The following is a 25,675-nucleotide window of genomic DNA, read 5'->3' on the forward strand; positions in this document are numbered from 1 at the left end:
TAAATATTCTAACATTACTCAACTTCTATGGAGCAAATAGATTAATGACACCAAAAGAATATTTCGTAGCATGATGGCAAGATGTAAAAATATTTTTTACCATTATCTTTAATATTTCATAATAAAAGATTTATAGAGGCAGAAGTTATTTTAGATGTCAATGCATTTTTTAATAGAACTAAAGCAAGGACAAGGTAGGTTGCTAGAGCTTATAAAGTTTACTCCTATTACATGCACAAATGTACTAACAATTTCCAAATACCAAGTTGTAGGGTGCACCCATGCAACAATGGTTTGGAGGAATATAGACAAAGCTTTGTAGCACACTTTAAAGCTAAATTTAGAGAATAATCTAGTGTGGAACATTTTGAAAAAATATACTGAACATAATAGAAATGAGGTTCTAGCATGAATGTTTTTATTCTAGCAAGAGGTGTAAATAGCCTCACTACAAGGAGGTTAGATTTGTACATGAGGTGCCATCATGAGGATTGTGTAGTCAAAAGAAACTGCTAAATTGATTGTAAATGATCAAATGTTGGCAATAGCTATGCATCACAACTTGTTGAGGCATGATGCTTTATAATCTCAAATAAAAATATAAAATGACAACAAAAATGCCAAGCTTGTTACCTGTAACTGTTAAGGGTCAAGCATGAAGGGTCGAGCATGATGCAGTTGTGATTTTTTTCATAGTACCATAATATGCTAGGCTGAAAACATCTTGTGGCAAGTTGAGACATTTTTTAAGCAAACCCAAAAATTACAAAAAGAAAGATCCTTAAAAGGAAATGATTTCCTACCCTGCTTGTCCAAAAATGTTGTCAAAGTAATTGTGAAAATACTACAAATTGGGAATGGGAATGGGCTCAAGAATGCTCTAAGGGCCTATTTGGTTGCTAGAATATAATTTAAGAATTAGCATCTGGAATGCTGAGTTTGAGATTCTAGAACTTGAAATCCAGATTATAGTTTTAGGATTTGATTTGGGATCGTTTGGTTCACCCAGAATTCATTATGAGAGTACACATTTCCTCCGTTTGGTTACACATTTGTGGTTGGAATACCATCCAGAATAAACATTATTTATTTATATTATTATTTAATATGAATGAAATGTTTTTATTAGATTGGACTACTATGGAAGCTTATATGAAATACTTTTGTAAATTTGAAACCAATGTTTATATGGAAGTTTTTATCTTTGTTTATTGAAGACTATAATTTGTACAACAGTGCCAAATTCATAAATTGGAAAAATCTATAAACATCCATGTATGTCTATTACAATACTGAAAACAAATATTATTGGAAAAATCTGCATCCACTTGGCACCATCCACATTCGAATTCTTCCAAAATTACAAATTTGAGATTCTTAGTACTTTTACCATGCTAAAGAGTAAGTTATTATTTGCACACCCTTTCAGCAATGTCCTCAAGAATTTGTAAGCCGTTGAAGAGAGTCTGCATATTCTGAATTGTGATCGAAGTAGATTGATTAACAATGCACATTTATGCCTCATCGGTTATGATTATGCATTCGTTGATGGCTTGATTTGCAATTAAATGGGAAAATTTGGAGTAAGGGCATGCATTATTGAGAGCCTTATATGCAAGCACGGATTCCTCAAATTCTTTGCTTGAATCATGCTGGGGCTTTTGCTTGCTATGAGGCAAGTGTCTGCGCTTGTATCCTCATGTGCCCGTTGATTCCACAACTACCCTCCAAGACGATTCTACAACAACGAAGATATGTATAGAGGCGACAATGGGGAAATATCTCGTGTTGCGAAATGAGCACCAAAACAAGAGTGGATGTGAAAAAACATTTTTATTTCAATAATTTGGAATGCTCAGTTTTGAAAAAATGGAATTAAAACGAGTATTTGGACAATTCCACTTATTTAGATGGAAGACCGAATCCTAATTTTGGGGGCAAATAAGGATACTGGATTCTACTTTTTTCTAATTCCCATTCTCATTTGGCGAACCCAAACAGTGGATTTGAGAATTTTGAAAATTTCGTATCCCAATTCTTGCTCTAATCCATGATCCAAACGGGCTCTTAGCATAGGCATTAGATATATAGATATCCTTCTATTAGCATAGGCATTAGATATTCTTGTGTAGCATAGTATCCCTTTCTTGTATATATACATACATACATATATATCCTTTCTATTGTTAGTAGTAAACTAATAGAATCATTTGCTTTCAATTTTTTAATTTAACTAAATTGATCAATGAATCAATAAAGAACTAAATGTTTTTCAATAGAAACTTTATAGTTGATTATTAACATTCATTTTCAATAATTAAAAATAATAGTTTTTCTTATTTTTCATTGATTATGGCAATGGAAAAAATCAAAATTTTCAGAAAAAAACACAAAAATTCTATCATAATAATATAAAAATCTCAGGCTTTTCCAATAAAATTCTACAATTTTTTTGTTTTCTCAAGATCTTTCTCAAAGATAACCCTGATAAGCTATGGGAGAGACCTAATAAAATCTTTTAATATTTTATTGTTTCAGTGCCTGCAAACATTGCAAGCGACGAGAATGCATTTTTGAAGGATATTACAATGTTTTGTCTGTGCATACTCTCTTTCAAATACTTCCATTTTGACTTGGGCGGAGAAGATGTTGGCAAGCATTGTAGATTTTGGATGTATATATGCATAGAATGCAAGTATATATCTAACACTATGTTTTAATTATCTATATATCCATAGAATGTTAGTGTATATATCTAACACTATGTTTTAATTATCTATATATGCATATGGAAGTATACATGTCTGACACTATGTTATATATATATTGTAATGGTAATTGTTTTAATTAAAATCAAAGTACAAAAAAGAAACTAACCCAAAATTATTATTCATCTTCTGAATTTGAATTTGTGTTGTGGGCGTCCTCTAGAGAAGAGGAAGCCTCCAAAAATAGGCGTATGCCGCTTTGAGTGGCGAAGACACGGTATTCTTTAGTAAAAGGCGAAAGAATAGTTCGCTCTGTCTCCACCACGCGGCTCCGTGATTATGCACTGGAACATGAACACTTTTATATATCTCTGTTACAACAGATTTTCATAGACCAATCAATGTGGGACTAAACTAAGAAGAAGAAGTGTTCACAACACACTAATAGACAATGGAGTTTTAAATGGCTGTACTCTTAATTTTCTGTGGGCATGTTTTAAAGTTGAAATAAAATCACGATTTATTTTACGTCCAGCGAGCAGGAAGATGAAGATAAGTAAGCTGAACGTTGCATACTTATCTTCTCCACTTTTGTACTTACTCTTTACATTCGATTACTTTAGCTTTCTGTCACTCATTAATTCAAATATATTCGTCTTTTGACGTGAAAGATATTGCAGTGTGTGCCTTTGTTGGAAGTGGGGTCTATGTCATCAGATTTTAAGCATCTCTTGAGACCTTAGTCTTCATTCACATAGTTCTCTATGGTGGTTCACTGAACGGATGTATTTGATCTCGTTAGCATCAATCTAGAGGGGTTTGTTTTATACATAAGAAAGTGAAGTTCATCAATTCTAGCATAGTGAAAACGGTATTATGCTTGCTTATAAGGTTGTGTACCCCATCTTATATGTTTTTGCTCATTAATCAATAAATATGACACTCTACGCTGTTAGTAAATGTCTCTCTAGTAGGTTTGACATTCTATCTTACCAATAGGTTTGATATCAATGACAAAATAATGATTGCTCCAATTGTATGTTCCAACAATCTCCCTCTTTGGCATTGAAGGAAACACCTCATATACTTTACTAGTTACCATGCAATCCAAAATCTTCAATACTTGTACTATCAACTCCCTATGTGTTTGTGTTTTCTCTTTCTTAGTTTCATTTTGATTGTCATCCATGCAATCTCAGGATGCTCCTTAGCTCTTGTCAATACAACACCTCAACTCATACTAACATATGTAACAATATATGTCTCCCTCTTGACAAAACTTATTATCTTTGCATAACTTTTCTCCCTTAGTATATGAATAGTATATGCCATACATCTCCCTCTTTGTGTCTCTACTTGTACGAAAAATTAATGCTCATCTCCCTCTTTGACAACAATGTTGAATACATCAACTTGCACGTCAATGGTTGATATAGACATATCATCTCAATATTATCTCTTTGTAGCTTCATCTACTCATAGTTCAATGTCTTTCTTTTCACACCTTTAGGCGACTCCTAAAACGTGACCTTCTACATCAATGTTTATGATATTTTAATTTACAACATTTGATGCAATGTAACATCTCTAGTTAGTTTTCTTCAAGTAGGGGAATGACCCGTAACTTGCCTCTTATATACTCAGAAGAATTCTTAGGTAGTGCCTTTGTGTTAACATATTCCAACCTTATTTCTTTGTCATGTACCAATTCTCTCAAGTAATGATACTTGATCTCAATGTGCTTAGTCTTTGTATGCATCACATGGTTCTTTGTTTATAGCACTTGTGTTATCATAATATATCACAATGGATTCAGTGATCTCTTCCTTCATTCCTTTCAACAATTTCTTGATCCATACAATGTTTTAACATTTCACTATTGCATCAACATATTCAGCCTCTACTATAGATTGTGAAATATCGTTATGTTTCTTACTTGTCCATGAAATCAATCTTTGTCCTAAAAAGAAATCTCTTCCACTTGTGCTCTTTATGTCTCAACATTTCCTCTCCAATCAACATCTATGTAAACCTTTAATTCATTTTTTTTACTTCTCTTGTACCATAATCCATAGTCTTCTATTCCTTTTAGGAATCTTAGTATCGTCTTTACTGACATCATATGGATTTCTCTAGTATTAGCAGAGAATCTAGCAATAATTTGAACAACTTATACAATGTTCGGTCTGATATGTACAACATGTTATAGTTTTCCAATCATTGACCTATATAATGTTTGATTCACCTCAATAGAATCATCATTCTTTGACAATTTTTGTCCAGTCACCATAGGTGTTCCAACTGGTCTTGAGTCTTCCATACCAAAAGTCTTCAAAAATTATTTGATATACTTGGATTGAGTAATGAAAATACCTTTATTCATCTAATACACTTGCAATCCAACAAACAATTTAATCTCTTCAAACATTGACATTTCAAACTCCTTTGTTATTTGATCAACAAATGACTTGCTCAATGAATCCTTTACTCCAAATACGATATCATCAACAAAGATTTCAACTAGCGAGATCTTATTTTTAGATTCACTTTTCATCTACAAATTTATATTGTTATTAGTTCTTACAAAGTAATTTTTTAACAAATAATTGTGTAACCTTTCATTCCATGCTCTAGGGGCTTGCTTTAATCCATATAAAGTTTTGTGTAACTTACATACTATATTCCTTTAGTTTGGATTGATAAATCCTTTAGTTTATTCAATGTAAACTTCTTCGTCCATAATTCCATTCAGAAATGCAGATTTAACATCCATTTGGAACACTTTGAATCCTTTGTAAGCAACATATGCAAGCAAAGTTCTCACTCCTTCCAACCTTGAAACTAGGGGGGGGAATTTCATAGTCAACTCCTTCCTCTTATGCATATCCCTTACAAACTAGTCTTGCCTTGTTTCTTGTGACTTTACCTTTCTCATTCATCTTATTTCTGAAGAACCACTTAGTTTCAATCACATTCTTATCCTTTAGTCTTGGTAATAGTATCCAAGTCTTGTTCTTCTCAATTCGCTCAATTTATTCATTCATTGCCTTGATCCAATCTTCACTCTCCAAAGAATCTTTGACTGATTTAGTGTCAAACTCAAATAATAAGCATGTATTTATTCTTCAATCTTCATCTTTTCATGACTCTTGAATCTTTATCTCCAATAATTTTTCCAATACAAGTTTAGGTCTTGGTTCTTCTTTCTATTGTTCACTAGATTATGTATGTTCATCTTCTTCAATTATTTTTGTATGGAACTTGGCTTCCACTATTTGATGATCAGTAGTGTATGTCTATGACTTGGCTCCTATAGCCTAATGCTCTGTAATTTGTTGATGCTTGGCAGAACTCTACTATAGAACCTCGATAGTGCCTAGTTCCTAATGCTCAACAACCACCTTTTCTAGTTTAGGCAAGGTGCTAAGTTCACCTTCATAAATATAGACAAACTTTCTATAGTTTTTAGGTTCATTCTTGCTTTCTTCTTCATTCTTTTCTGCAAATTCATCAATTCTAACATTTGCATTTTCCATAATCTTTTTAGTGTTAGAATCCAAATACTTATAAGATTTACTCTTAGTGGAATAACCTAGAAATATACCTTCATCACTTTTTGCATCAAGTTTACCTTTTCTTTCATCTTTCAATATGTAATACTTGCTTCCAAAAACTTTAAAATAATTCACATTTGGTGCATATCCATACCAAAGTTCAAAAGATGTTTTTTTTACACCTTTCTTCACTTGCACTACATTTAGAGTATAGACTATAGTACTTACAGCCTCTCTCTGGTACTTTTGTGAAATATTCTTTCCCATCATTAGTGTTCTTGCACAATCCATAATTTATATATTCCTTCTCTTAGCTATATCATTATGTGGTGGAGTCCTTGTTGTACTAATTTGTCTCTTGATTCCTTTGTCATTGCAAAATATGTTGAACTCTTCTTAAACGAATTCGCCACCTCTATCTGATCTCAAGCATTTCAGACACTTTTTAGTTTCTTTTCAACTCTAGCCAAATACCACATAAACATTTGAAATGCATCCAATTTTTCCTTAAGAAACATTGTAGTCATCATTCTAGAAAAGTCATCAACAAACAAAATGAAATACTTATCACCATAATAACTTTATATTCCAACAGAACCACACAAGTCAAGATGAACCAACTTCAAAATATATTTAGAAGAATAGGGTTTTTTTTTTTAAAACTAGAATTTGTCATTTTACCCATTTGACATTGTTTGCACATCACTTTATCAGGTATTCTTAGTCTTGGTAACCCACTAACTCTTTTCATCTTACTAATTCTTACTAGGTTATCAAAGTTTACATGACATAACATCTTATGCCATAACCAAACATCTTCACATTGTGCAAATAGAGAAGTATCTTCAGATAGGTCTAGATAGAACAAATTACCTCTTGTTCACTTTCCACTTCCAACTAGTTCACCAGTTGCATCATAGATATATGCCTTCTTGTTCTTGGAAATCAACTCTATAGCTTGAACTTATCAATTGTTCCACACTCAACAAGTTATATTTTAAACCATCATCCCAATATGCATTGTCACATTTGATCTTATCATTTAGTTTAATTAATCATTTACCTTTTACATAACATGGTGCATCATTATCAAACTTAACACTACTTCCATTATAATGAGCTAGCTTTGTAAACTTACTTGTATCACTAGTCATATGATGTGAGCTACCATGTCAATTATCCATCTATCATTCTTACTCACATGTGAGATCAATACAATTGGTTCATCTTCATCAAAAGCATCTTTCATTGCATCATAAACAACCTCTTCATCATGATTATCAGAATTACTGTCACATCCGTCCTCTTCAACAATATAGAAAGATTTCTTACCTTTATCCCTGTAGTCTCTTTTATCTTTGTTACATTTGTTGGCTCTATCATCTTGCCTTCCTTTGTACTTGAAGTGTTTCCTTTCCTCTTTTTCATCTCTGGCAAGTCATCTAAGTGCAATATGACCAACTTTGTTACATGTGCAACAAATAATAGGAAGTTTATCTTGGTATTTTCCTTTTCCTCTACTAAGTCTTCTAGCCAATAATGCTTCAATCTCATCAAGGTCATCATCAGATCCATTGTTACTTTCTACACACTTTCTTTTCTTCTTTTTCTTAGATCCATCAAGGGTTAGTTGTGCTCTGAATGAAGATTCAACATTAGCACAGGAGTAATTATCAAATTTGATAATTCAAATACAATAAATCTACCAATCCAACTATCCAAGGTCATATCATTACTTGGCATACACCTTAGTTCTTGCATTCTAGATACTCTAATTGCATAGATAGGAAGTAAATTCCTCAATATCTTACTTATCATAGTCTCATCAAATATGTCTCTTTCATTTGTTCAACTTTCATATTTCTAGGCACCTCAATGTATTCATTATCTAGGTAGTATGATGTAGAATCTCCAATACCAAATAAAATAAATCTCATTAGCCTTTTCTATGTTGGAAAGCTCTCCTTGTCCAACTTAGGTATCTCTCTCTTATACATATTTATCTTTGGGTTGATTCCCTTCAAACTTTCCTTACAAGCACCAAATATTTAATACCAATTGTTATAATGATTTAGAATAATTGATGGGGGGTTTGGGGGGGGTGGGGCGTGTGGGGTGAATTAGTTATTCTCATGTCTAGATGTACCAATTCAACTTTTACCAACTTCAAACAACTTAATCAATCTCATATAACTACTAGATTTATATAGCATATCATCTACAAATCAAAATTTCATGTAATTTCATAACTCTCTATTTCTATATGTGTCAACTACCTATAAATAAACTACTATAAAAATATAGCATGCATAACAATAACATTCACACATGAAAATAACATTTTGACACTAAAAATTAATTGGAAACTCAATTCGAGAAAAACCACCAAGCAACATGCTACCAATTTTTCACTCTTCTAAAGTGGGCTCTATTAAGAGCCAACCTTGTTAAAGGTTATACAACACACTGTTAAATGTGACCATATTAAAGGATTTAATCACCCTATTAGGACTAGCCTTATTAGAGGCACGAACCAACCTTAAAAAACATCTCTTATGCCTCCTGAAATAGGTAATTTCAATCTTTTTCCACTTAAACATCATCGTTAATCTGAGGGTTAGGTTAGATTCATTGAATTCTTTCATATTTTTGTTCTCCTTCTTCTTCTAGGAACTTTTGATCAAATCCTTTCCTTTTATCACTTAATAAACTCTCTCCATGCATTTAATACACCAACTCATCAATCCTTATCTTCCACGTGCTTTAACTAATTCAAAATTCCAACTATGTCGACCTCAAATTCAATTCTTTCTCAAAATATAACTTTTTTTGTCACTCAACAATAACTATGTTCTTATGCTTGGTCATCACTATGTAGCTTGACATACACTATACTATCTCACTTGGCATCAACAGGCTCGCTCATCCATTACTATGCTCAATCACTACTAACACTTCTTCATACATTTTCTCGCCCATAACTAACACTCAACTTTAACTATTTTGTTCGACTTCTATTTAAGTTTCTTAATCTTCTGCTTCAGCTCCTTCATTGACCGACCAACACTGATACTTGGTCAAGCTTATCCTTTTGACATGTTTGAACTCTAAGCTTCATGTCCAACTATCTTCTTTTTTTCATGAATTAATTGAACAACACATTATCTTGTCAAGGACTAATTTATCAAGTTCCCATTGTATTTATATGATACTTAACTTCTCATCACTAAACAACACCGTTAGCTCACCTTGCTATCTCTTCTTTTCAAATAATCTTCATCAATCAATAAATATGACACTCTACGGTATTAGTAAATGTCTCTCCAGTAGGTTTGATATTCTTTCGTAACAATAGGTTTGACATCAATGACAAAATAACAATTGTTCAAATTGTAGTTTCCAACAATATCCCTCTTTGGCATTGAAGGAAACACCTCATATACTTTACTAGTTACCATGAAATCCAAAATCTTCAATACTTGTACTATCAACTCCCTCTGTGTTTGTGTTCTCTCTTTCTTAGTTTCATTTTTTATTGTCATCCATGCAATCTCAAGATGCTCCCTTTGTCATGTCAATACAACACCTCTGATGGGGACACAACCCAAGAATAGAATGGACACAACGAAAAAGTGAAATTGTATTAACTGAAAAATAAGCTAGTACATTCAGTATAGAGAAAATAAACTTCAAAACATGCCCTAAGGGCTTACAATAGCATAAATGTGGAGATAATTTCTCCTTTCAATACCTCCTCTCAAACTCCACTCTGAACTGCCTTTTACAATGCCAGAAATCTCCTTAAATAGACTTCGGAGGGTTAAGGACTAGGAGTACATTCTAGAAAGTGCTAGTAGGCATCCACTGACCAAATAGAAGGTTCCAAAAGCTGTGTTAGAAGTTGACGCAAATCTAGAAGAGTCCAGAAACGGTCACCGAACTTTCGGGAGGCATAACTTTTGAACTGTAGCTCCGATTGACGAACCGTTTACATTTTCAAAAAGCTCTCGAAGCGCTCTGTAGCCCTATGGAAAAGATTTGTTTGTCCCCCATTTTTTGGCCCTTTTCAAGGTCATTTAATGCCCCTAAATGACTTTGAAGCATTCTTAGGAGGTCTCCACAACCCAAAAAATTGCAATAACTTTCAAACCGTAGGGCCTTTTGACCTAATTCTTTTTCTGGAATGCTCTAAATTACAATTACATTCATCTAGCCAATTTACACCTCCTAGTTCACCAAAAATATGGCTCAATTACATACTCCTATTTTTTTGGGATTTACACGAACACTGATAGTGGAACTGTGAGAGTTGGAACCTTTATTTGACCCAAATGGGTATCCAAAAATGAAAACACATGAAACAGAAACTAAGTCTAAGTATATTTTTTTGGGTGACACAGGATTGCCCTTATGCCTCTGGATGCTCCTGCATCAGACACCCAGGGTAAATTGAAAAGTGACCCTATCACTTTATGAATGGTAGAGAAAATCCCAAATGGGAAACCTCAGCTGCTGAAATCCAAGTTGAGTCCTCAATCGGTCGTCCTTTCCATTTAACCAAATACTCTTCATACTACCTATTTCTGGTACTCCTACCCACACAATGATCTAGAATGTCTTCTATCTCCTCCTTCTTAGAAGCAGGAATTGGGCATGGCTCTAACACCAGCTCCTCATTTGCACCATCATCATGATACTCTGTTAAATCTGCAATGTTGAAAATGGGAGAAATGTGAATACCATCTCGCAACTCCACTTCATATGCATTTCATGAGTCATATTTCTTCATAATTTTGCAGGGGCCAAATTTCTTCATTTTCAGCTTGTTGTAAGTATCGACTGAAAATCTTTCTTTTCGTAAGTGCACCATGACTAGATCCCCTACTTGGAATTCCTTATGTCTTCTCCTTTGATTAGCCCTATCTTTATACTCTTGATTCATCTTGGTAATGTGTGCTTGAACCTCCTCATGTAGATGCTTGATATGTTCAGCAAATTCCTCAGCTTCAGAACTTGTCCTCTCCCCTTGTTCTATCTTCCTCAATTTTGGTGCAATCCTTGGGCTATTCCCATATACAATTTGGAATGGTGATTTTCCAGTACTCCTATTTATAGAGTTATTGTAAGCAAACTCTGCTTGTGGTAGAATCAAATCCCATCCCTTGGGCTTATCCCCAACTAAACATCTCAGCAAATTGCCTAGACTTCTATTTACCACTTCTGTTTGGCCGTCAGTCTGTGGGTGATGCGTGGAACTGAATTTTAGGTCTGTTCTCAACTTCTTCCACAATGTCCTCCAAAAATACCCCACAAATTTAGTATCTAAGCACTTGGCTCTATCTACAGCAACAGGTTCTTTACAAGCTTTCCATGCTTCAGCAAAATCAGGATCCTCGGGGTACAATTTCTTGAGTTCATCAAACCCAACTACTTCAACCTGCATTACTGTAAGCAACAACTATCTCCTACTTAGTGCATCTGCAACCCTATTAGATTTTCCACTTCTATGCTTCAACACAAATGTATAGCTCTGCAAGAACTCTACCCACTTCATATGCCTCTGATTCAATTTACCTTGGCTATTTAGGTACTGTAATGCCTGATGATCACTATACAAAACAAATTGCTTTGGCAATAAATAATGCCTCCATTTCTTTAAGGCCTGAACTATTGCATAGAACTCTTGATCATAAATAGAATACTTCTTCTTTGCATCATTCAATTTTTCACTAAAATATGCAATATGCAATAAATGTTCTTCCAAAGTCTTGCTGAAAATTAAAATATCATCCAAATAAACAATAACAAATTTTCCCAAGAACTTCTTAAGTACCTCATTCATGAGCCGCATGAAGGTGCTTGGGGCGTTCGTCAATCCAAAGGGCATGACTAACCACTCATAAAGACCCTCCTTGGTCTTGAAGGTTGTTTTCCACTCATCTCCTTCTCAAATTTGTATCTGGTGATAACCACTCTTCAGATCTGTCTTTGCGAAGTACTGAGCTCCACTCAAGCAGTCCATAAGATCATCCATCCTTGGCAAAGGAAACCAATACTTGATGGTTATCCTATTTATAGCTTGAGAATCTGTACACATCCTCCACTCTCCATCCTTCTTTGGTGCGAGTACTGTAGGTACTGCACATGGACTCAGGCTCTTTTGAATCAAGCCCTTCCTCAACAGCTCCTGAACCTATCTATTTAGCTCCTTTGTTTCAGCAGGAGTCATCCTGTGAGTAGCCTTGTTAGGAAAACTAGCTCCTGGAATCAGATCTATCTGATGACTGATTTGCCTTATTGGTGGCAATCCATCTGGAACATTATCAAAGATAATATCTCCAAATTCCCCTAGTAAATCTGAAACTTCAAGTGGTATTTCACTACTACCTTCTTTATCTTTCCTAGGAATCAAACCATAGCACATATGTTGATGTTTCATGCCATCTAAAAACATCCTTCTATCAACAAGAAAAATCCTAGCACTGCTACATACCTTTTCACCTTCCTTTTTCATGGGCTTCAATTTGTGGCAAACTCCATCCTTTGTCAGAGAGTATGTGTTTGCATGCCCATCATGTAATGCATGTCTATCAAACTGCCATGGTCTACCCAACAATAGATGGCAAACTTCCATCGGAATAACATCACAAAAAACTTCATCATGGTAACTCCCAATTTTGAATTTCACTAAACATTGTTCACTTACTAGGACCTTATCATCATCTTTTACCCAAGCAATCTGATAGGGCTGGGGATGTTTCTCCCTCTTGAGCTTCAGCTTAGAGACCATCTCTTCTGATACCAAGTTATCAGTGCTACCACCATCAATGATCACTTCACAACATTTATCCTCACACTTGCATCTGGTACGGAACAAACTCCTCCGTTGTCCTGGTTCAATCTCACCACTTAGTAGGACTCTTTCATTTACCAAGGTCTCTCCTCTTTCTACATCCTCTGAATGTGATGATTGTGCATCGTCATCCACATGAGCAACCCTAGCTTGGCCCTCATCTCTCCTATCTGTCCTTCCTTTTCGTTGAGGGCATTTAAAGGCATGATGACCTTCTTCATTGCAATGGAAATAGGTACCACAGAAGCCTCCTCTTCCTTGTCCACGTCCTCTACCTCTTCCTCTCTGATTTCCAAAGTCTTGATCATGGGAGCGGTTGAAACCCTCATTCCTCTAGTTCCTGCTAGTACCCACATCTTCATTTTTCTTTTGGGTTTCATTGCCACCTCCAGATGATCTACCACTTCCCCTTCCTCCTTGAACGCGCCCTCTTTGTCTTCCTTCAAACCTTTTATTCAGCTTCTCTTCAACTCGTAGGGCAAACTGGTATGCCTCTTCAACGCTGGTCATTCTTACCAGACTTAATTCCTCCTGGATGTTAGGTCACAACCCACTGATATAACGAGCAACCTTCTTCTTATTTGCTTCTGCATGCCCTGCTCTAATCAAGAGTCAGTAAAATTCCTCTGTATATTCTTGGACTGATCTTCCTACTTGCTTTAACCCATGAATCTTCTTAAACAAATCAAGGTCGTAGTCCACAGGAATGAATTGCTTCTTCAATTTGTCCACCATGCGATCCCATCTTGTGATCTTCTCCTTTCCTCTTTTGTTTCTTTCCAATTGGACCTCTTGCCACCAAATTTTGGCATGGCCTTTCAGTTTTGCCTTTGCAAACTTAACCCTATCTGGGTCCCTAATATCCTCATACTCAAAGTATTCTTCCAGTTCATTGATCTAATCGATCAACTCATCTGGTTTCAGATTTATTGAAAATACACCCACTTCAATTGTAGGTCTTTTCCAAAACTTAGTAATGGCCCTAAAAAGCCTTTCCTCTACATGATTCATAACTTCCCTTTCAAATTTCCCTTCTGATCCCATTTCTTCTTCTTCATTGTTATCCTCACTATTGTCACCTGCGGCAACATTTGCTACTCTACGGAGCTCCTCTTGCAATGCATGTACCTGCCTTTGGAGGGCTCTAACCTCCTCAGGATTAATAGCTCTGGCCCTTCTGCCATGCTCTCTTCATGGAGGCATCTTCTAACTCGAACCCACAACTACACAGTCCTGGTGCAAACTGCCTGATAGTCGGTGCTCTGTCTACACACTCAGGAAAACCGGCTCTGATACCACTTGATGGGGACACAACCCAAGAACAGAATGGACACAACAGAAAAGAGAAATTGTATTAACTAAAAAATAAGTTAGTACATTCAGTACAGAGAAAATAAACTTCAAAACATGCCCTAAGGGCTTACAATAGCATAAATGTGGAGATAATTTCTCCTTTCGGTACCTCCTCTCAAACTCCACTCCGAACTGCCTTTTACAATGCCAAAAATCTCCTTAAATAGACCCCAAAGGGTTAAGGACTAGGAGTACATTCTAGAAAGTGCTAGTAGGCATCCACTGACCAAATAGAAGGTTCCAGAAGCTGCGTTAGAAGTTGGCGCAAATCTAGAAGAATCCAAAAACGGTCACCGAACTTTCGGGAGGCATAACTTTTGAACCGTAGCTCCGATTGATGAACCGTTTACATTTTTGAAAAGCTCTCGAAGTGCTCTATAGCCCTATGGATAGCTTTGCTCATCCCCCATTTGGCCCTTTTTGAGGTCATTTAATGCCCCTAACCTAACTTTGAAGCATTCTTAGGAGGTCTCCACAACCCAAAAAACTGCAATAACTTTCAAACCGCAGGGCCTTTTGACCTAATTCTTTTTCTGGAATGCTCTAAATTACAATTACATTCATCTAGCCAATTTACACCTCCTAGTTCACCAAAATGATGGCTCAATTACATACTCCTATTTTTTTGAGATTTACACAAACATTGATAGTAGAACTATGAGAGTTGGAACCTTTATTTGACCCAAATGGGTATCCAAAAATGAAAACACATGAAACAAAATTTTTTTGGGTGACACAGGATTTCCCTTATGCCTCTAGATGCTCCTGCATCAACCTCAAACCATACTAACATATGTAGTAGCATAGTCTCCCTCTTGAAAACACTCATTCTCTTTGCATAACTTTTCTCCCTCAATATATGAATATTATATGTCATACATCTCCCTCTTTGTATCTCTACTTGTATGGAAACTTAATGCTCATCTCCCTCTTTGACAAAAATTTTGAATACATCAACTTGCATGTGAATGGTTGATATAGACATATCATCTCAATATTATCTCTTTGTAGCTTCATCTACTCATAGTTCAATGGCTTTCTTTTCACACCTTTAGGCTGCTCCTAAAATGTGACCTTCTACATCAATGTTTATGATATTTTAATTTACAAAATTTGACGTAATGCAACATCTCTACTTAGTTTTCTTTAGGTAGGGGAATGACCCCTAACTTTCCTCTTAGATACTCAAAAGAATTCTTAGTAGTGTCTTTGTGAATATGTCAGCTAACTATGTAGTGCCTCTCATGTTTGTAGTATGTACCTTGTTTATTTTTTATTTGACAAATACTTGATACTCTTTTGATATGTACTTTGAGATGATCTAAGGGTCAGATGTTATATGTTGATTTAGTACCATAGATACTTTACTCCTATGTTGTTCAATTTATCATATTTGCATGTTGATGTCATTTTGAGATGATAGTAAATGTATGATGATATCTGATTATCTGGTATTTGGACATATTTTCTGTTTATGTTATATGATGGATTTTATGCTATGGTGATTTATGTTGTTCTTGTCTCCTTAAGCTTTATGCGAATGTGAGTGATCTAAATGGATTATTTAGGTATTTAATGCATTATTACTTTGACTATGATATTATATGTAATTACACTTGATCGTGTGTTTTAGTGTGCAGGAATTATATGCCTAGCAATGGCACATGGAGTTAGTGATTTAGCTATTCTTATTTTACCAATGTCATCTCTGTATGGTCGATGTATCCTTATTTAATTGTTTAAAATAAACCTTTTGGTGATTATTAAATTCAAACTCATCTGCATTATGTGATTAGACCAGTAAGTGTGTCTATGCATTTAGAGGCTTGCATTGTCGTGAAAGTTGTTTAGTGATTTATGTAATTTTGGATTTTTGAGCTTTAAATCTTCTCGAATTTGATTTCTAGAAACTTTACCTTAGGTGAATTCCTATTACGAGAAATAACCTATTTTAGTTTGGGTTGATTCAAATTCTAGCTAGTTGTTAGCCTTATTTAAAGTCACCATTTGTTTTAATTTTTCTCTATTTTCTTTTGGAATGCCCAAGTTCACTATTGAACTGGCCTTCCTTAATTTCCCATTTCCCAAATATCATCACAACCTTGCATATGAAAATTTACCTTGTGTTATCTATCATGTCCCTTACACCTTGAACCTCTTTGAACCCCTTTGAACTTTGGTTTGAAGTAGTTCAAAGAAGTTCAACTAAAGGATTTGATACTGACCATTTTTCCTGCAAGTGGGACCTACTAATCGTTATGAAGATATTCATTTGAACAGCTTCAAACCCATTTGAACTCCAGTTTGAAGCAATTCGACATGGTTCTACTACTGAAAGCTTTTGGGTGAAAATTTCTCGTGATTTCTTGAGGTTTACCAGTTCCAAAGGTATTAATTAAGGTGTCAGGAAATAATGATTAGAAGTCGTGTTTTAATTAATTTTATTTCAAACACAAGAATGGATGTCGTCATGACTCGACAAGGGGAAATCTTTCATCCAAAAGATAGATTATTTGTCAAAAAAGGGTAATCATTGCAAAGACAACCACAAAGGGGAATTATTAAATAAAGAAGTATTGTCACAGGTTTCAATCGTGTGAATCAAGCTGCAACTAATTTTCCATAAACACCTCATTATGAGGCCATACTTCTACTTGTATGTTCTCCTTTTCCTTTAAAAGAATACAAGTTTCCAATTTTATTATTTACAATGCGAAAGGATGAATTAAAGGAGAAGCAGCAAAAAGAGAAAGGAAAAATCTAGTTTTTTTGTAGCAAACTATAGGTGAGATACAAGAAATATCTTCCCTTTTGCTCTATCTTCTGCATTTTGAAGAAAAAAATTAGTGTTGGGCTTTTATTTCCTTGTTTAAAATGAAGCCCGTTCTACATTTCTTCAAAAATATTTCCAATTTGGAGTTTAGGAAGCCTATTATTACTGATACTAATTTAGAAGGTGTAAAGGTTGAGAAATTACAAGCAAATTTCCTTGAACAAGTAGATGAAATTAATGGTTGTATGGAGATTTTGACAAGCAGTTTAGTTTAAGCTATGGCTTTTCCACCTACCATTTTGAATCCTAAGTTACTTCAGCTATGCATTGATCACAATGACATAAGAACCAAAAGCATTTTGAGCAAAGTTGGGTAGTTTGTGTTATCTATTTCCAAGGAAACCATTTCCTCATTTTTATGTATGTCTAACTGTACCTTTGTTTCCTTTAGCCTTACCCAATTTTTAATAGAGTTTTAGGAAAGCCCATACAAGTACCACAACAGCATGGCCAGAAAATGGACAGAGACAAACTATAGAGGCGGTTCAAGGCTGCCCAAGATAATCACTAAAGACCATATGAAACTCCATATTCATGACCTCATGGTCTTGTTACACCAAGTTAAAGGTTCAGCAAATGTTTTTCTTTTTGAAGACTGGATGTATCATTATGTAGAAATCATTTTGAAGGAGAATAGTTGTTGGATTGGGCTGAGTTAATCGCCAGTTCATTGAGAAGCCAGCTTAAGCATGCTAAGGAATCTAGGGAAATTTTTTATATGGCTTCTTATTTGACCTATTGCATTGCCTATCTCAGTAATATTACCTCTCTTCCACATGAAATTTGGAGTGAAGATGTAATTGCCTATCAGTACTACCCTCTACTTCAAAGGGATAGGGTCTTAGAATATTTTAGAAAAGTGCATGATGCGTTAATAGAGAGTGTACACTTGAGCTTTAAAAAAGCACCAAGGTTATCCTTAGAAGCCCAAAGGTTGGTTCAAAATTATGGAAGCTATTTTATTCAGTTTCCTAAATTCACCTATTTGAGAGTAAGCATATTTGAATAAGAACCAATGAAACTACTTGGCTATGCACTAGATTGTTTTGTCTTAGTTGAATTATGTAGACAACCTAGCACAAGAAAACAAGGAGTCATTTTTTCCTATTAAACTTGGCCATTTAACTTGTAACAACATGATTAATGCCTCAGTCATTGGAAGAAATTTACTTAGTTTTAATCTTGGATCCTATCAAGGAAGGAAGGATTTTGACAACAAAGGTTTCACAGCCCGAGTTCTTGATTTATAAGGTTAATCACCTACAGTTCCACATTTAGAAGATTTATGGAAGGATTCTAGTGATGAAGAAGAAGTGTTAAGAAGATATCACTCAAGGTTAATACTTCCAAAAATCAATTCTCTCAAGCTAAAATTCCAACTAGAAGGGGTGGTTGAAGATGGTTCAGACATTGTCGAACCAGGATGGGAAGAGGCGAGTTGAAACAATTGGAAGTAGATTGAAGCCAAGGAGAAGAGGATTATATAAACCTATGGACCAAATCTATCCTCACTCACATGGATAACTTTCCAAGGAGAAGAAACATGAGGACTATCAATGAAAAGCAAAATGAAAAATCTCCAAAGGTGGTTTCTTTCTCTAAACCACTAGCTTCTAACATTCCGGTTTAATCTCATGTTGCAGGTATTTTGCCAACTTCTAATAAGTAGAAAAGAATGTTGTCTCCTATGCAAACCATGACCCCTAGAACTAGGCCCAAGACCAAGTCTGAGGTGCTCATCTAGCAGGAAATTCAAAAAGAAAAGATGATGGCTCAAGAACAGAGTTTAGGTGAAGAACTCAATTTCTCGAATAATCATGATGGTGATGTATAGCTAAATGAAGCTCCTAAATCAGATCAACCCAAGTTCATGACTCCCACTAAGGAAACTCAAGGGATTTTCACTACTCCTGCTATCTCATCTTGATTGTCTACTTTAGTCAGTAAGAAAAGAAATCTACAGCCTGTGTCTACACCTATTAAGAATATTGTTACCAAATATGCAGCTCATGGCTTTAAGAGCAAGAAATTGAAAAGTGATGCACATATGATCAAAGATCCAGTACTAGGAAAGGTAATAGCAGAAGTAGCCACATATAAGTAGAAGAATGAATCTGGACAAATTGATGCAGAAGGCTTTAAAGTCACTACTTTGGAGTTAGGAACCATTAATAGAGACACTGGTAATCACTTTTTCAAATTCTTTGCAGATCACATGTTGACCCAATTAAAGAAAGATAGCAAAGAAAAGAAAGAGCTCAAGGTGTTGGTAATTGCCATGGCTGCCTATATAGATTCATTGATGAATTTAGGTGTTCTCCCACTAGTTCAGACCCCACAGTCTTTTGATCCCAATTCCTCAGATAGCTAGCAGTTAGTCAAATAGATGCAAAAGGGAAAACTACTCTCGAATGTAGTGCAGGACTAAGTGGTCTGTATAATAAAGCAAGGTAGTAAATTCATCCTAGATTTCACTACCACATGTGCAAAAGGAGAGAAATTGTTGGGCGAGATTCAAACCCTTGTGCTAGTATGGGAAGCTGATCAGAATTGATGCCAAGCCATCATGTTTTAGGTTAATGAGGTCAAAAAATTTAGAGTACTGAAGTTTCTTGGTGAAAATACCATGAAAACTATGGACTCAAATATGCTATTCATCTTGAAGAGCAATATGTGTTGGAAGGAGTCTATCTACAGAGAAGCCCTTAAGGAAATGTGATCAATGGAAATTGAGATCATTGGGATGCACAAAAAACTCCTAAAAGACATACATGTTGTTAATCCCATAGGAATTCTACAATTTGAAGATGGCAATATGGACTCTTAGGTCTTAACAAAAAGTTTCAATGATGCTGTGACAAAAATCAAAGACAATGATGCACCTACTCCTAATGACTTCACTACACTAGAAAACATCGAATCGATGTTGTATCTGAATAAGAACATCATGCTATGAAAAAGCCGAAGGATTAAGGAGCTCAAATGGCAAAAAGATGCTTGCAGATCCAAATTGCTTAGCTTGAAAAACCCACATTCCCATGCGATGCAGGAATTTGCAAATACCTTTAGGAGCTAGAAGCTAGTAAAGAAAATTGTATTGAATAGAGAGAAAACTGGTGATGAAGATTAGTTAGAATAATTACTTTCTATTTATCCTTTTTGCAACTGTTTCAAAAATTGTCTTTGTTGTTCGTAACTATTTTTAACCAAAAATTTGGGCTTTAATGGAGGCCTTTTTGGATATGTAAAAACTATAAATGTTGGAACATTTAACTAGTTAGGGGTTAGATTTTTAGAAGGAAAAAATACACTTTGATAAAGTTAGTACTATTTCAAGTTGAATAGATAGAAATAGTGATAGACATATAGAATATATATGTCAATGCTTTTCAAAAGAATTTGTGTTGAAGCAATTTTTTAAATATATATCTGTCACCTTTATTTGTGCTTTAAAACTTGGTTTTTGAAGCAATTTGATCATGGTTACTTTGTGGGCTATGATGATTAGTTGCATGTAATATCTACTACTATTTCTTTGTGGTCTATTCTCACTTTCTTACATGATGAATTCGAACTGTGGTGATGTTTATATTCCAGTTAGCTTATTATTAGTGAAAGTACTATGAGCTTTTCATTTATTTTCTATAAATGAGTATGTAAACTATTACCTCAGTACCTAAGAGTACATGAGTGATCCTTATGTGCTTTCTAGTAAAAGTGTGTATTTAGTTATTTTTGTTTTCTTTGAGCTTGTTGATAAATCTTTGTAAAGGGATTTGTACCTATAAATGCAGAGGGAAAAAAATAAGTATTATGTTTTCCCAACTATTGTGAGTATTATTAGATTTTCTAAGTTTTGGGCATAGAGTAAATTATTGTTTAATCAGAAAACACAATATGTTCACTAAAAGATTTTTGAGACTCTACTTGGGAGAGTCCCTAGAGAAAAAGCATTAAACCTTGCAAAGTAGTAATGAATTACAATGGTCCTTGTGAGTGATAATCTATTTCCTATTTTGTAGCCTAATCTTAGATTTGAAGACACATAGGAAGACATAATCTCTGATTTGACATCTGATGCCTGGACATTACACCAAAATAATCAGCAATTTCAACAAGCATTGAATGTGCTTGAAAGAGGGAAGAGCATGCTAAACTTCTGAGAGGTGTGCCAGAAGTTCAAGAGGAAGTGATTGTAAATAGACTCCCTCACCCCCCTATAAGACTTTAAACAAGAAGTAGACCTGGTTGAAAGGAGGTACACAAGAGGAGAAAGAGAAAAGGGCATTTCGGATGAAAATTTTGAACCTTTGAAGAACTTGAGTTTTTTGCCTAATTTTAATGACCCAAAGAAGAAGAAAACTAAATCCTATACTAGACCCAGTTCTCCCCCCAAACCTTCCCCTCTCTAACCTTTGGTACAATCTTTGCTTCCATTGAAAGCTCTAATCCCTTCTCATCTAAACATCTAGCCATTGCAATTTGTACTACCAACCATGGCTGTCAACCAACCATGGGGGCAGAATATAAGCCCATTGAATCTTGGGGTCAATCATGTCGCATTACCCAAAGGTGCAACCAAAATTTTTCCCAAGTTCAATGGGGATGGCAAAATTTCTATAGATGATCACCTGAGTGCCTTTCACATGGCCTATGGAGTTATAAGTGGTCCTACGCAAGAAATTGTTGTCAGGTTGTTTGTTCGAATGCTAACTGATGTTGTTGCCGATTGGTTCAACCATCTAACCCATCATTCCATAACTAGTTGGGATGACATGAAAATAGCATTTGAAACTAGATTCAAAACCCCTAACAATGAATGCTCCTTGTTACTTTAGCTAAGTCAATTGAAGAAGTAAAGGCACGAACCCATGAGGGAGTTCATAGAAAAATTCAATAGGTTGATTAAGAGAATCCCAGCTACCTCTAGACCTGATAAGAAAAATCAAAAAATATTCTTTGACAATGTGGTTCTCCCAGATGTGAGTTTTCACCTCACTAAAGATGTAGTTGCTAACTTGGTAGCCACTCAAATATTAGCTATCCAATTAGAGGATGCATTCATTACTGCTAGTAAATGGAGAAGGGATGTTCAAACCTCTGGGCCTACTTCTACCTCTGCCCCCACAGACCCTTTCACGCAGAGGTTAATGAATGATATAGCTATGTTGAAAAGATAACTGAGTAGACCTCATGGCCCTTACCAATCCTCCTATCAAGATGTTAATAGACATCAACAAAACCAAGATCATGGAAAAGCTCCAACCCTTACAACTCCTCAGCCAAGATTGCAAATCGAAGGAGCACCTAAGGAGACTGTGTGTTACTTTCATTTGACTATGGACCATGATGGGCAAACATGCATGGACTGGTTAAGATGTGTCCCATTGGAAAAAGAAACTCTTGGCACTGAATCACCAATTGTAAGTGAAAAGACATAAAGTGAGGATGTAAACACTTATTTTCTTGAATATGAATTTGACTCAAAAAGAGGAGGAGATGCCTTTGTAACACTCCAAGATCTTGCTTACACCATCATGACCAAGAACCAAAGAAATTAGAATCCTTATCCTAGAACTAATATGACCCCTTTAGGTTTTAAAGGAAAGGAACACATGCACGGTGATCCGGCAAAGATTGTAGATTTCAAAATTTTATCTAGGATAGAAACAACCATAGTACATCTACTTTTGACATTGTAGATTTTGTAAATCCTCTTCCATATCCATTTCTCCAGCAAAATATTTAAGAATGAACCCTAAAGAGTTGGATAAGTTAGTTCAATATGTGAAGGGAGGACCTATTACTAATGCTCAATTTGCTGACCATATGATTGAAAATCAAATATCTTTGCAAAAACTAGTTTTGTATCCAAAAAATATACAAAGCATTCCCCCAATATGGAGCCAATTGTTAATGTTGTAGAAGGAGAAGTAGAAGAAAGGAAACCAAATCCTTTCTATGTGTCTTTGTCGCTAAATGGACAAAATCTTAGTAATTGTATTATAGATTTGGGAGCCTCTAGCAACATTATACCAGCCCCTATTGCTAAAGCCCTTAGCTTGGACCTCACTAAAACTTATGGATGTTGTTATCCCATAGATGGAAAGCAAGTCCTCCTTGTTGGCTAGGTGAAAGATGTACAAGTAGTCCTTTATGCCTGCCCAGATAAGAGGTTGAAACTAACCATCCTAGTAGTCAACATACCAACTAGTTATGGGATGTTTCTCAATAGAACCTTCTACAAGGATATAGTTGGAGAGATCAAGATGGATTGGTCTGACACTTATATCCTAGTGGGAAAAAAAGAAGATAAAACTAGAACCAGAACCCAAGAATGAATACACAGTGGTACCCTCAAACAATACAAAGGCCTAAATATTATATCAAGAATGTCAATTTGGAAATTATGTCATTTTGTTTGATGATAAATCCAAGGATGATAATACAGAAAATTGTAAGGACACTTTGAGGATTTTGGAATTTGATGGTAGCTACTCTAATTTGGGATCAGGGGTAGGATCTATTTTGATTTCCCCCTCAGGAGAAGTGTTTCCTTTCTCATTCAAATTGGATTGCCACTATACAAATAACACCATAGAATATGAAGCCCTCCTCCTAGGACTGTAGGAAGCCAAAGCAAAGAAGATAAAGAAACTACTAGTGAGAGGGGATGCTGAACTTATTATAAAATAGGTAAGAAAATAGTTTTTTGTGAAAAATGATAAGTTGAGACACTATAGAAATTTAGTGTGGGATCAGATTGAATCTTTTGATGCTTTATCTATAGAATTTGTACCTCACTCTCAAAATACAAAAGTTGATACTTTAGCTATTTTGAGTTCTTTATTATTACCACACCCAAAGTTCAAAAATGAAACTTATAGAATTGAAATGATTTATAGACCAAGAGTCTCGGATAATGTAAATCATTGGCAGGTCTTTGATAATGATGTGCAGTTAAGAGATTTTATTGAATGTGCTAGAAATTTCATTGAAATTTTCTTTGAAGGTTTGAAAAAGTGTGGCAAGTTAGTTGGAGAGGAGTTGGCTAAATCAGGAGAAATTATTCAGCTGAAGGGAAATAGAATTCAAAAGGGTTTAGTTTCTCTGGAACATTTTTTTGGAAGGAAAGATGATAGTAGCATCTCAAGAGAGAATGATCTCAATAAAAATCTCAAGGAACATGACAAGATAAACATTGGGAATGAAGAAAATCCCAAGTGGATTTCCATTGGCCAGACATGCTCGGGGAAGGAAAAGGATGGTTTGCCTAAACTTCTTGCCACGTACCAAGACAACTTTGCATGGGGATACAAAGATTTGAAGAACTTCAAAAATGGGGAATTTAGACACACATACCTTTAAGACTTGGGGTAGCTACTTTCAAGAAAAAACTTTGAAATTATAACCTTGAGGTGCCTCAAGCGATTTACAAAGAAGTAGAGAAAATGTTAAAGGCCTACATAATATATATAATTCATCACTCGACTTGGATAGCGAATATTGTTCCAGTGAGAAAGAAAAATGGAAAAATAAGAATCTGTGTGGACTTCATAAATTTGAATCAGCCCAATCTCAAGGGCAATTATGTGCTCCCCACTATGGATCATGTTCTACAAATAGTTGTTAGGTCTGAAGTCATGTCAATGCTTGACAGATACTCTGGATATAATGAAATCAAGATTGCACCTAAAGATCAACACAAAACAACCTTCATAACCCCCTGGGGCACCTTTGCTTATAACCGAATGCCATTTGGTCTAATAAACATAGGGGTGACTTTTCAAAGAGCAATGAATTATTCCTTTAAAGATTTGAGAGATAAAAAAATTGTAATATACCTTGATGATTTGACCATATACTCCAAAAGGAGGAAACATCATTTGAGAGATTTAGAGGTTGTGCTAAACTGATGTAGACAACATGGTCTATCTCTCAATCCTAAAAAGTCTGTATTCTTTGTGGAAGAAGGAAATTGCTTGGACATATTATTTCAAAGAAAGACATAAGAATTGATCCAGATAGAGTGAAAGTGATACAACAATTAACCTTTCCCACCAATAGAAGCAATTTAAAAACCTTCTTTGGTCAGATTAACTTCTTAAGAAGTTTTGTCCTTGAATTCTCTAAAAAGGTGAGACATATTCTGAACATGATGAGCGAGAAACATCCTTTTAGATGGAAAGAAGGTAAGAAAGCTTTTGGAGATATTAAAAATGGCTATTTCAAACACCCCCATGTTGATAAGCCCTAATTTTAAATGGGATTTTATTATTTACTGCTACACTTCAAAACATACTCTATCAAGCATCTTAACTCAGAAGGATGATAAAGCCCTTATTGTTTTCATGAGTGTTCCCTTAAAGAAACA

At 35.1% G+C, this 25,675-nt stretch overlaps 1 non-coding gene across 1 annotated transcript; it reads right to left on the reverse strand.

Annotated features, from left to right (window-relative positions):
* Positions 1 to 2,921: 2,921 nt before the first annotated feature.
* LOC149542595 (U5 spliceosomal RNA) lies at positions 2,922 to 3,039 on the reverse strand. The gene has a single exon (XR_016355810.1). It is a non-coding gene; the product is annotated as a U5 spliceosomal RNA (small nuclear RNA).
* Positions 3,040 to 25,675: the final 22,636 nt, after the last annotated feature.

Source organism: Cupressus sempervirens, chromosome 8 (assembly GCF_028749045.1).
Source record: "Cupressus sempervirens isolate cs-2001-9-10 chromosome 8, ASM2874904v1, whole genome shotgun sequence".
Lineage (NCBI taxonomy): Eukaryota > Viridiplantae > Streptophyta > Pinopsida > Cupressales > Cupressaceae > Cupressus > Cupressus sempervirens.